At 48.2% G+C, this 11,669-nt stretch overlaps 1 long non-coding RNA gene across 1 annotated transcript; it reads left to right on the top strand.

Moving 5' to 3' along the window:
- Positions 1 to 10,135: 10,135 nt before the first annotated feature.
- LOC127358234 (uncharacterized) lies at positions 10,136 to 11,173 on the top strand. The gene is made up of 2 exons (XR_007882402.1): positions 10,136 to 10,707; positions 10,883 to 11,173. It is a non-coding gene; the product is annotated as an uncharacterized LOC127358234 (long non-coding RNA).
- The last annotated feature ends 496 nt before the right edge of the window (positions 11,174 to 11,669 follow it).

Here is an 11,669-nt window from a genome sequence, read left to right as displayed (position 1 = left end):
CCCTGTCTCCGGTTCACCACTTTTCCTTCCTTGGACCACTTTTAATAGGTACTGACCACTGCAAACCGGGAACACCCCACAAGAGCTGCAGTTTTGGAGATGGTCTGACCTAGTTGTCTAGCCATCACAATTTGGCCCTTGTCAAAGTTGCTCAAATTCTCACACTGCCCATTTTTCCTGCTTCTAACACATCAACAAGAGTGGAAAAGTTTTGGATGAACCGTCAATTCCACCCCACCAGACCAAGGAAAAACTTCACCTTGGATTTTGTTTTGGGCCTCAGCCAATTTGATGGCTCTTGATGACCTTTGCCATTTGTGGACCCAGTACCCCATCCCCCAGCACAAAACCCAAGTACTGAGTCTCTTTTTCCCCTAGCCCAACCAAGGGTGCACACTTGGGAGTTCTACGTTTATTTATCCATACATTCATATGTAACTTACCATTAGTGATGGAAGAGCGCTGCAAAGTTGCACTGCTGTCTCACATTAGGAGACTGGCTGGCCAAACAAGGGCGTAATACAGTCTTTTTCCAAGTTTTCCATTTTTGACCACTTTCATTAAATTTTTAAAAAGTTTAAAAAAGTTTTTCACCTTGAGGGGGCCAACAATAAATCGCACCAACAATACCTGCAGACTACGACTGAGTTTTTGAGGAGTTTGAAATAAACCCAATGACAAGAACCTGCCAATATCCCTTGCTGATGTACCTTGCAACGCCTATTCTCTCAACAAGGTCATGGAGTCTTGGCATCAGATACAAGTCCAGTTTACTGACCCCATTTACCTTTCTAAAGTCCAAACAGAACCTCAAGGTGCTGTCCTTTTTGGGGACTAAGATGACCAGGTGCTCCATTCACTGGAAGAAGGTTGTATAACACCCATCTTCCTCATCATCTCCAGCTCTTTCTTCAGTACTGGTTGCAGGTGCCCTGGAACCCTGTAGACAGGCTGTCAAAGGGGGGCTTGGGGTCCTTCAGCATAATATTGTGCTGGACCACCTCTGTGCACCCACGGGTCTCCAGGAAAAAGTGGAGAGGCAAAATCTTGAGAAGCTCCATCCTCTTCTTCTCACACAGGTGGTCCAGGTGCAATTGCTTCTCAAGTTCCATGTTGATATGGAAGGTTTGGTATAGCTGTTTCTGTTTAGGCATGTGGATCTGGTATGGTACAACACCCATCTCCTGCTTGATCTGGTATGGGCCATGCCACTTTGCTCTGATGTTGAGATATTGAGTTACGATCTGCAGCTACACTGCTAGATATACTATTAAATCTAACTGGACCTTTTAAATATAGTCAAACTACAGTGTGACATAAAGACAAATTTTTTTTTTTCCTATACGTCTTTTATTTTTTTTTATCACCTTGTAAAGCAATTTGACACTGTCAATAGTTGATCTGTGACATTGCTGTGATATTCTGTCTGTTTAGGTGTGGTTTGAATGAACAAAGTCCAGACAATAAATGGGTTCAGTTAAAACTCTGTAATGTAAGATGGTAATGTAAGAAAAGCAATGGACACCATAATATAGTTTGCTTCATGTTGCAGAACCTTATCCCTGAAAGCATTTTCCCACTACACCAGACTCCTCTCCACTTCACGTCTAAACCACCCCAAATCAATGTCAGGACACAATTTCATTTTATTCAATACAAGGCTAATGCAGGATGAGCCAAAATCTCCAATGATGCTAATCGCTAGCTAACCGCTATTCGCCTATTATCCAATCCAACTTTATTTGTTAAGCACTTTAAAAACAACCAAAGTTGACCAAAGTGCTGTACAGGAGAATAAATAGGACATCATAAATGTAAACAGTGATGATGATGATGAAGACCACTGTGAGGAATATAGACAGTGATGGCGACAACACTGGAAAGTTCCCGTGGCAGACAACATGGACGAAGTCCGACGGCGATGAGCTCGATGTCCGGGCTGCAGACGCTCTTTCACACAGACGTGCTGCTAATGTAAATTAAAGAACAGCTCATGGTAGGGTAAAATATTTAAGGTGTATTGCACTCATTTTGTGTTAATATTAAAATCATTCAGCTTTAAATTGTTTGCTTGTTAATACCTTAATACTCCTCTGTAGCTAGCTATGTGTGTGCGTGTATGTGTGTGTTCACAGGCAGGCTTTGGTTGTCATGGCAACCAGGGGAGGCCACTGCAGCTGTGTGCGCTCTCTGTCTGTCTCTAACTCTTGAGAGAGACAGAAACATTTAAAATGAATCCCCTCGAACCCATGGCCAGGACCGACCGAAATGAAAACCGAAAAGACCGTGAGCGTCGTCATCTTGTTGACCATAGGACTGCCGAGTTTCAGTGGCTGAAGTTAAAAAATGTGACCTCGGGACATTGAGAAAGGAGAGGTTCAACGGGCTCCTTTCAAGATTTGTCCTCTACATTTAACATGGGAGTAGACGGGGCCGTGAGAGGGTGTTGCTGGCGCATCAGTGCGTCTCCCGCCAAAACTATTTGTCTGACAGCTTCAGCAGTGGTATCACTGCGACCCCAACGGATTTACCTACGTTTCTATCTATAAATTATTTCTGTAGAGCGACATTTGTGACCGTATTTTGGTGAAACGCTTAGAAAAGTCATAGCACACCATTCCCGCATGAGCCGCACGTTTTGATACCTTTTTTGTGTACGTGCGACTGTAGCAGCATAGACATAGGGCTGTCATGCGGCAGTTAATTGCACCTGCTGACCATTGGGGCGGCAGTATATAAGTACGGCCCTCCTTCTCGCACGCTCACTAACGCATAATTTCCGGGTCAGGTGTTTGCCTGTGCAGGTAATGCTCCATGCCGCTGCTGCGGCTACTGCTCTGTTTCATCTTTTACTGTGTCCTGTTGCTTAAAGCCTGCGTGTTTTCACTGCAGAGCAGCGACCGAGTGCCCCGTGCTTTGTGCTCCATGCTCCGTTTAGACCTTGGTTCTCTCTGGCGGTGGTAAGTGTTCTCTCTCTCTGTGTTACACCGAATGCTATCCTGTAGCTAACGCTAGTGTGGTCACAGGTAGATGTCCGCTGCCGTGTGGGTCTCTCTCTCCCTCCCTCTCCCTGTGCAGGTTTGACTTTGAAAACAGGTATGCTACCTTAAATCTAACTCTCAAAAGCTTTGATTAATGTAGTTTAGCTATGCTAATGGTATGTTTATTGACAGGGAATGCTCGTCAGCTGGCCGAAATCTACAGGTGGCGATTCACGTGCCTTCACCACCAGCTGATTGGGACCGCTGCTGTTTTGTCTCTGTTTTGTCTCTGCTTTGTCTCTGCCTTGTCGCTGCTTTGTCGGTGTTTTGTCTATGCTTTGTCTACACTGATTTATTTACATTGCTTTGTCCGCACCGCTTTGCCTCTGCCGTTAAACACACGGTTGCTGTGTTTATACCGCTTTGTCGACTATATGTCTGCTGTTGTGCCCCTACTGCTAGCTGCATAGCTGTGTCTCTGCTGCTGTATGGGACATTGTCCCCTGCTTTGCCTCTGCAGTCACTTATTCCTTGCTGCTGTGTTCTGCGGCTCTGGCTGCTTGGTGGCTTCTGGCTACAGCCGGCTTGCATGGTGAACTGCAGACACTATACTTTTAATCTGTTTATCTCTTTTTATTTTAGCTGAACGATGGTGAGGAGTTAATCCCTTATTTTTGTATTTCTTGTTTTGTTTATTGTTTTGATTAACTAGCTTGGTAAGCTTAATTGGTTAACTATTTCCTGCTTTATGTTGTATATTGTTTTTATTATATTATTTATATTTTGTGTTAAATACTTCCATTGTAACTTTTGTTTTCCCTTCTCAGTGGCTGCAGGCTGGTGGTGGTGCTGGTGACGTGGGTGGTGGTGTCCCTCCTTCTTGTGTGCTGTGCTTCCTTGGATTTGGTGATACCACAGTGTGTGACTGCCACGTGTGTCTGGGTGAACCCTTTTTCTTTAATTTAACTTTGTTGAGTCCCCTTCCCCTTCACCTGCTCTTTCCCCACCAGTAGGCCTCAGCCCCTGATTAGGCTCCCTTTTTCATTTATTGGGATGAATGCTATTTTTTTATAATGATATATATATTTATTAAATAAAGTATTTTTGTAAACTGGGAACCACGTGTCTTGCCTGTCGAGTGGAACGAACCTGTGTTTTTGGTCAGTGTAAAATAATTCCTTGGGTGCAATTCCCAAGGTGGCGTTGTCGTGCAACCTAAGATTCCCATTGAGAGCTCATTCATTTTTGTTCGCAACCCCCGCCACAATCTGGCGTTGTCGGCAGGACCTACTCTTCCAACAGGCAAAGACGTGTGTTCCTTGTGGGTTTTTTTTTTTTTCCTTGTGTTTTTTTTCTCTGGTGTACTAATGTTGTTTTTCTTGTAGGCATCTGCACGAATTTAAAGAGACAAAGCAGCAGTGGTTTCCAGTGGACCTTCGTGCCAGTTTTGGTGAGATTTGGTATAGCAGATTAGGCCTAGGTAGTAGTTTGAGCTTCATTGTAGCTATGGAGGAAGAGTTACAGGAACTTAGAGATCTGATTAAACAGTTAAAGGCTGATAATGAGCGGTTACGACAGGAACAGGCTGGCTCTAGTGCCTTACCGTCCACCTCTTTTGTGCCACCTACTGCCCCTTCTACTTCCAGTGTCCCTGTAACAGAGAGGCTGGTGTTTGTGCCCCGTGATAGGAAGTGTCCTGTTTTTAGGGGAAGGACGGGTATGGGGTTGAGTGAGTGGAGGGAGGAAATACAGGCGTGTATGAGGTCCCGGCGTTTATCCCGGTCTGACCAGGCCTTTTTCCTGTTTGACCACCTAGAGGGTGAAGCTAGGGAGGAGCTAAAGTATCGTCCTAGCACAGAGAGAGAGGACCCTGATAGAGTATTGGCTATTTTACAGGAGCTGTACGGGTGCTTGGAGTCTTATGTTGCTCTGCAGAAGGCTTTCTTCTCCAGAAGGCAGCAGGAGGGAGAGACTCTTCAGGAGTTCTCCCTTGCTTTGATGGGCCTCATGGAGAAGGTGAAGCAGCGTGCACCTACTGAAGTGCCAAATGCAGAAGCTCTTTTGAGAGACCAATTTGTTGAGCATGTGCTGGACAGTGCCCTGCGTCGTGAGTTGAAGCAGTTAGTGCGTAGACAGCCCAATTACACCCTGCTTGCTGTTAGAGCAGAGGCGATTCAGTGGGAGCTTGAAGGTCTACCCAGCGGTGTGAGGGGCCGCAGTCATTCAGTCCCCTTAGTGTTTGGTGTTCAGTATGGTGTTCAAGGTAACCCGCAGGGCGTTTCTTCCCCCCCCGTGTCAGAGATGGGTGAGATGAGGGAGATGCTACAGCGTCAGCAAGAGCAGCTTAATAAGCTCACTGAAAGCATTGCCCGGCTGCAGGTCTCTCATCAGCACAGTCACCCACCTCGTACTGGCCCAATGCTATGCAGGCGCTGCAATCAGCCTGGCCATTTTGCGAGGGAGTGTAGAGTGCATGCTCCCCGCTCACAATCCCATTCACAGCCTCCATCTAATCCTGGTAGGCAGTCTCATTTTGCTTCTGGGTCGGAAAACTAGTACCCACCAAACTGCAGAGTCACAGTTTGGGTGGGGCTGCTACTGGCTCACAAGCTGCTTCACGCGATTTGGATGCGTCTGGATTGATTTCGTCGTGTCCCCATTTAGATGTGGACATGGGTGGAGTGAAGGTTCCTTGTCTGGTAGACACCGGCTCCATGGTGTCTACTATTTCTGAGAGCTTTTTCCGCCAGCATCTCGAGCCTTGGGGCCAGGAGCGTCTCCGTTCTTGTCACTGGTTGGAGCTTAGAGCTGCCAACGGTCTGACTATTCCTTACCTTGGGTACTTGGAGCTTGACGTGCAACTTTGTGGTAAACTGATGCCCCACTGTGGTGTGTTGGTAGTGAGGGACCTACCTGGTGGGGTGCCTTCTAAAGTGCCGGGTATTTTGGGGATGAACGTGATCCGCAAGTGCTACCAGGAACTTTTTGGCCAGTATGGGGAAACGTTGTTTTCCCAGGTCTGTATCTCAAAGGCCCCTGAGCCAGTTGTGCAGGCACTGCAACAGTGCCATCGTGTTAGCGATGTCGCGTCCCAGGATGTTCCCGGGAAAGTGAAGGTCAGGGGTAAGAGGGGTTGGCAGATTCCTGGTGGGGTAATGAAAATCGTGGCAGCCACATGTTCTGAGCAGTACTCCGGGTCTACGGTGCTCATCGAGCCTTTAGAGGCTGGTTTACCTGCTGGGTTGCTTGCTTCCCCTTCTTTGGTTCGTGTCATCAGGGGCACCGCCTACATACCTGTCATTAATGTTGGCTGTAATGATGTTGTTTTGTACCCCCGCACTGTTGTCGGCACACTGGATTTTGTGAATGTGGTCAGCCTTCCTTCCGGGGTCACTGAGGTGCCATCGGGTGTGGCCACCGTGTCTTCTCAGACCGCTTCCCCTAGTGTGCAGCAGGTGGAGAGTGTGGATTTGTCACCTTTGTCTGTGGAGGAACAGGGTCCAGTGAAGTCCCTGCTTCAACAGTATTCCTCAGTCTTTTCCATCGATGATACTGATCTGGGCTGTACAAATCTAATCTCCCATGACATCCCTTTGGTAGACGATACTCCAGTGAGGCAGCGCCATAGGCGCATCCCACCCTCAGAGTATGAGGTGGTGAAGGAGCACATCAATCGTCTACTCTCATCTCAAATCATTCGGGAGAGTAGCAGCCCCTATGCGTCCCCTATCGTGTTGGTACGAAAGAAAGATGGCAGCATGCGCATGTGTGTTGACTATAGGCAGCTCAATAGTAAGACCCGAAGAGATGCCTTTCCTCTGCCACGTATAGAGGAGTCATTGGATGCCTTGTCGGGTGCTCGCTGGTTCTCAACCCTGGACTTGACCAGTGGTTATAACCAGGTGCCAGTCACTGAGGCTGACCGGCCGAAGACTGCTTTTTGCACCCCTTTTGGTTTGTTCGAATGGAACAGAATGCCTTTTGGGCTCTGTAACGCGCCCAGCACTTTCCAGAGGTTAATGCAACGCATCTTTGGTGACCAGCAGTGTCAGTCCTTGCTGTTATATCTGGATGATATTGTGGTGTTTTCCTCTACTGTGGAACAGCATGTGGAGAGGCTCCAGGTGGTGCTGGAAAGACTTCGGCATGAGGGCCTCAAGGCCAAGCTCAGTAAGTGCTCATTCTTTCGTAAAGAGGTGAATTATTTGGGCCATGTGATTTCGGCCGACGGTGTCTCCACAGATCCAGGCAAGATTGACGTGGTTGCCAATTGGCCGATTCCTACCACTGCCTCAGAGCTTCGTTCCTTTCTTGGTTTTGCCAGTTACTATCGGCGCTTCGTGGAAGGATTTGCCAAACTGGCAGCTCCTCTGCATAGGGTGGTGGCCGAATGTGGTGGCACTAAGACCAATAAGAAGACTGAGCAGCGGCTGTCTAGGTGTTGGGATGATGAGTGTAACCAGAGCTTTGAAACACTGAAAGCTAAGCTCACCATGGCACCAGTGTTGGCTTATGCAGACTTTTCTCTTCCCTTCATCTTGGAAGTTGATGCAAGCTATGGTGGCTTGGGTGCAGTCCTTTCCCAGGCTCAGGCAGGCAAGGTGAGGCCTATAGCCTACGCTAGCAGGGGCCTGCGACCCACCGAGAGGAACATGGTAAATTACAGCTCCATGAAACTCGAGTTTTTGGCCCTTAAGTGGGCCATGACGGAGAAATTTCGAGAGTACTTGTTGGGTAACAAATGTGTGGTGTACACTGATAACAACCCCCTTAGTCATTTGTCTTCGGCTAAGCTGGCTGCTACTGAGCAGAGGTGGGCCGCCCAGTTAGCTTCTTTTGACTTCGAGATAAAGTACCGTTCAGGGAAGAGCAACACTAACGCAGATGCTCTCTCACGTCAGCATCCACCTGGTCCCCAGGATGTCGCTGCGATGCTTCCAGGCACTGCGATGCCCAATTCTTTGCAGCAAGCTCTGGGGTTGGGAAAGGCAGAGGCGACCCAGGCTGCCACTGCCGCCTTGCCCCAGCACACTTGTTCTGAACTCCATCTCGCTCAGCAGTCTGACCCTGTGATACAGGAACTGTTGCCTTTTTGGAGGGAGAACCAGCGTACCAGTGGTGAGGAGCGGGCACGGCTCTCGCAGCCCACGCTGGTCTTGCTCAGGCAGTGGGATCGCCTACTGGAGAGGGACGGTGTCCTGTACCGAAGGGTGTGTCGTCCTGATGGAGCCGAAGCCATGTTTCAGTTGTTGTTGCCAAAAGCATGGGTAGATCAGGTTCTGACCCAGGTGCACCAGGAGCATGGTCACCAGGGGGTGGAGCGAACATTGGCGCTCCTTCGGTCCCGATGCTACTGGCCTGGTATGTCTTCCGAGGTGGCTCAATGGTGTCAGAGATGTGAGCGGTGTCAAGTGGCCAAAGATGTGCATCCAAAAGCACATAGCTTCATGGGGCATCTCTTGGCTTCCCGCCCTAATGAAATCCTTGCCATCGATTACACGACTCTAGAACCAGCCCAGAATGGTTTAGAGAATGTTTTGGTGCTTACAGATGTTTTTAGTAAGTACACGGTGGCTATCCCTACTCGGGATCAGCGTGCTGCTACTGTGGCCAGGGTTTTGGTGTCGGAGTGGTTTTATAAGTTTGGCGTCCCTGCTCGTTTGCATTCTGACCAGGGCCGTAACTTTGAAAGCACCCTCATTCAGCAGTTGTGTGACCTGTATGGGATTGTACAATCACGCACTACCCCATACCATCCGGAAGGAAATGGTCAGTGCGAGCGTTTTAACCGGACGCTCCACAACTTGCTGCGTACCTTGCCAGTGTCCCGGAAAAGGGATTGGCATGTGTGTCTGCCTCAGGTGTTGTATTGTTATAACACAACTCCCCACCAGTCAACCGGAGAGTCACCCTTTTTCCTGATGTTCGGGCAGGAACCCAGACTGCCCATTGATTTCTTGTTGGGTCGAGTTGAGAGCCCTGTTGGTGGCTCTATCCATGAGTGGGTTCAAGAGCACCAAGCCCGTTTGCAAGTAGCATTTGAAGGAGCACGAGAGCGCTTGAAACATGCTGCTGATCGGCGGAAGCGAGTTCACGATCAGCATGTCAGAGATTTGCCATTGCAGGAAGGGCAGCTTGTGTATTTGCGTGACTTAAGTACTAGGGGGCCCCAGAAGATCCGGGATCGGTGGAGTTCTGTGAAGTATCGGGTGTTGAGAATGCCTAAAGAAGGCGGCGCGGTGTATACTATTGCGCCAATGGACAACGAGACCAAAGTCAGACAGGTCCACCGCACTAGGCTGAAGGCTGTTGTAATGGTGGACTCACCTGGTCATGCCACTTCTCATAACTCTACCTCTGGCGAGGAATCACCCCCAGCAGAGGAGCCTTCATTTGAGTATGATTTGTTGATCTTAGACCAACCATCTTATGTGGCCATTTCTGCCATGCCCTCCACCAGATCAGCTGTGTCTCAAGTGCCTGCAGCACCGTCCGGAGCATTAACATCTCTAGTCCTTCCCTCTGTCACTTGTCCTGATTCCAGTAACATGGGCCCACGCCGGACCACACGTCAAACGGCTGGTCAGCATTCAAATGTGCATCATTTCCCACGGTCTGCTGGAGATGCTTGTGCCGCTAATCCTCCTGCTTCTGTGTCCAACTCAGTATCTGCCTTGTTTAGACCTTGGAGTTAGCTTGTTGTACTAGCCTCACTTTGTTGATCGTCGGGACGACGATCCAAGGAGGCGGGGTAGAATGTAGCAGCATAGACATAGGGCTGTCATGCGGCAGTTAATTGCACCTGCTGACCATTGGGGCGGCAGTATATAAGTACGGCCCTCCTTCTCGCACGCTCACTAACGCATAATTTCCGGGTCAGGTGTTTGCCTGTGCAGGTAATGCTCCATGCCGCTGCTGCGGCTACTGCTCTGTTTCATCTTTTACTGTGTCCTGTTGCTTAAAGCCTGCGTGTTTTCACTGCAGAGCAGCGACCGAGTGCCCCGTGCTTTGTGCTCCATGCTCCGTTTAGACCTTGGTTCTCTCTGGCGGTGGTAAGTGTTCTCTCTCTCTGTGTTACACCGAATGCTATCCTGTAGCTAACGCTAGTGTGGTCACAGGTAGATGTCCGCTGCCGTGTGGGTCTCTCTCTCCCCTCCCTCTCCCTGTGCAGGTTTGACTTTGAAAACAGGTATGCTACCTTAAATCTAACTCTCAAAAGCTTTGATTAATGTAGTTTAGCTATGCTAATGGTATGTTTATTGACAGGGAATGCTCGTCAGCTGGCCGAAATCTACAGGTGGCGATTCACGTGCCTTCACCACCAGCTGATTGGGACCGCTGCTGTTTTGTCTCTGTTTTGTCTCTGCTTTGTCTCTGCCTTGTCGCTGCTTTGTCGGTGTTTTGTCTATGCTTTGTCTACACTGATTTATTTACATTGCTTTGTCCGCACCGCTTTGCCTCTGCCGTTAAACACACGGTTGCTGTGTTTATACCGCTTTGTCGACTATATGTCTGCTGTTGTGCCCCTACTGCTAGCTGCATAGCTGTGTCTCTGCTGCTGTATGGGACATTGTCCCCTGCTTTGCCTCTGCAGTCACTTATTCCTTGCTGCCGTGTTCTGCGGCTCTGGCTGCTTGGTGGCTTCTGGCTACAGCCGGCTTGCATGGTGAACTGCAGACACTATACTTTTAATCTGTTTATCTCTTTTTATTTTAGCTGAACGATGGTGAGGAGTTAATCCCTTATTTTTGTATTTCTTGTTTTGTTTATTGTTTTGATTAACTAGCTTGGTAAGCTTAATTGGTTAACTATTTCCTGCTTTATGTTGTATATTGTTTTTATTATATTATTTATATTTTGTGTTAAATACTTCCATTGTAACTTTTGTTTTCCCTTCTCAGTGGCTGCAGGCTGGTGGTGGTGCTGGTGACGTGGGTGGTGGTGTCCCTCCTTCTTGTGTGCTGTGCTTCCTTGGATTTGGTGATACCACAGTGTGTGACTGCCACGTGTGTCTGGGTGAACCCTTTTTCTTTAATTTAACTTTGTTGAGTCCCCTTCCCCTTCACCTGCTCTTTCCCCACCAGTAGGCCTCAGCCCCTGATTAGGCTCCCTTTTTCATTTATTGGGATGAATGCTATTTTTTTATAATGATATATATATTTATTAAATAAAGTATTTTTGTAAACTGGGAACCACGTGTCTTGCCTGTCGAGTGGAACGAACCTGTGTTTTTGGTCAGTGTAAAATAATTCCTTGGGTGCAATTCCCAAGGTGGCGTTGTCGTGCAACCTAAAATTCCCATTGAGAGCTCCATTCATTTTTGTTCGCAACCCCCGCCACACGACCAAAACTGCGGGAGGAGTAGCGCGCCGAAAACGTACGGCAGAATAATAATAAGTATGGGGAAGAGTAGTATTGTGCTTTTCAAGGCACAAGAATAAATGTGATCTGCTCAAAAGATCACTGAGCAGAATACAGACAGTTCATTCAGGTACCTCAGGCAAAGGCTGCAACGACGAGGGTTTGTTATTTTATACTCTATTATGAAGGTAAAAAAACAAAGTGCATTACTGCAATACAGAGCTATTCAATTGTCAAGCACTGGATTGGTTTGAGTAGCTGTAATATACTTAAACTGACTTCCGGTTTGAGCATGTAGCGAGCAGACGTGTGAGAAGTGGCTCCCGA

Source organism: Dicentrarchus labrax, unplaced genomic scaffold, assembly GCF_905237075.1.
Source record: "Dicentrarchus labrax unplaced genomic scaffold, dlabrax2021, whole genome shotgun sequence".
NCBI classification, from domain to species: Eukaryota; Metazoa; Chordata; class Actinopteri; family Moronidae; genus Dicentrarchus; species Dicentrarchus labrax.
The sequence above is the reverse complement of the archived record's forward strand: the minus strand, read 5'-3'. Positions and strand labels throughout refer to the sequence as shown.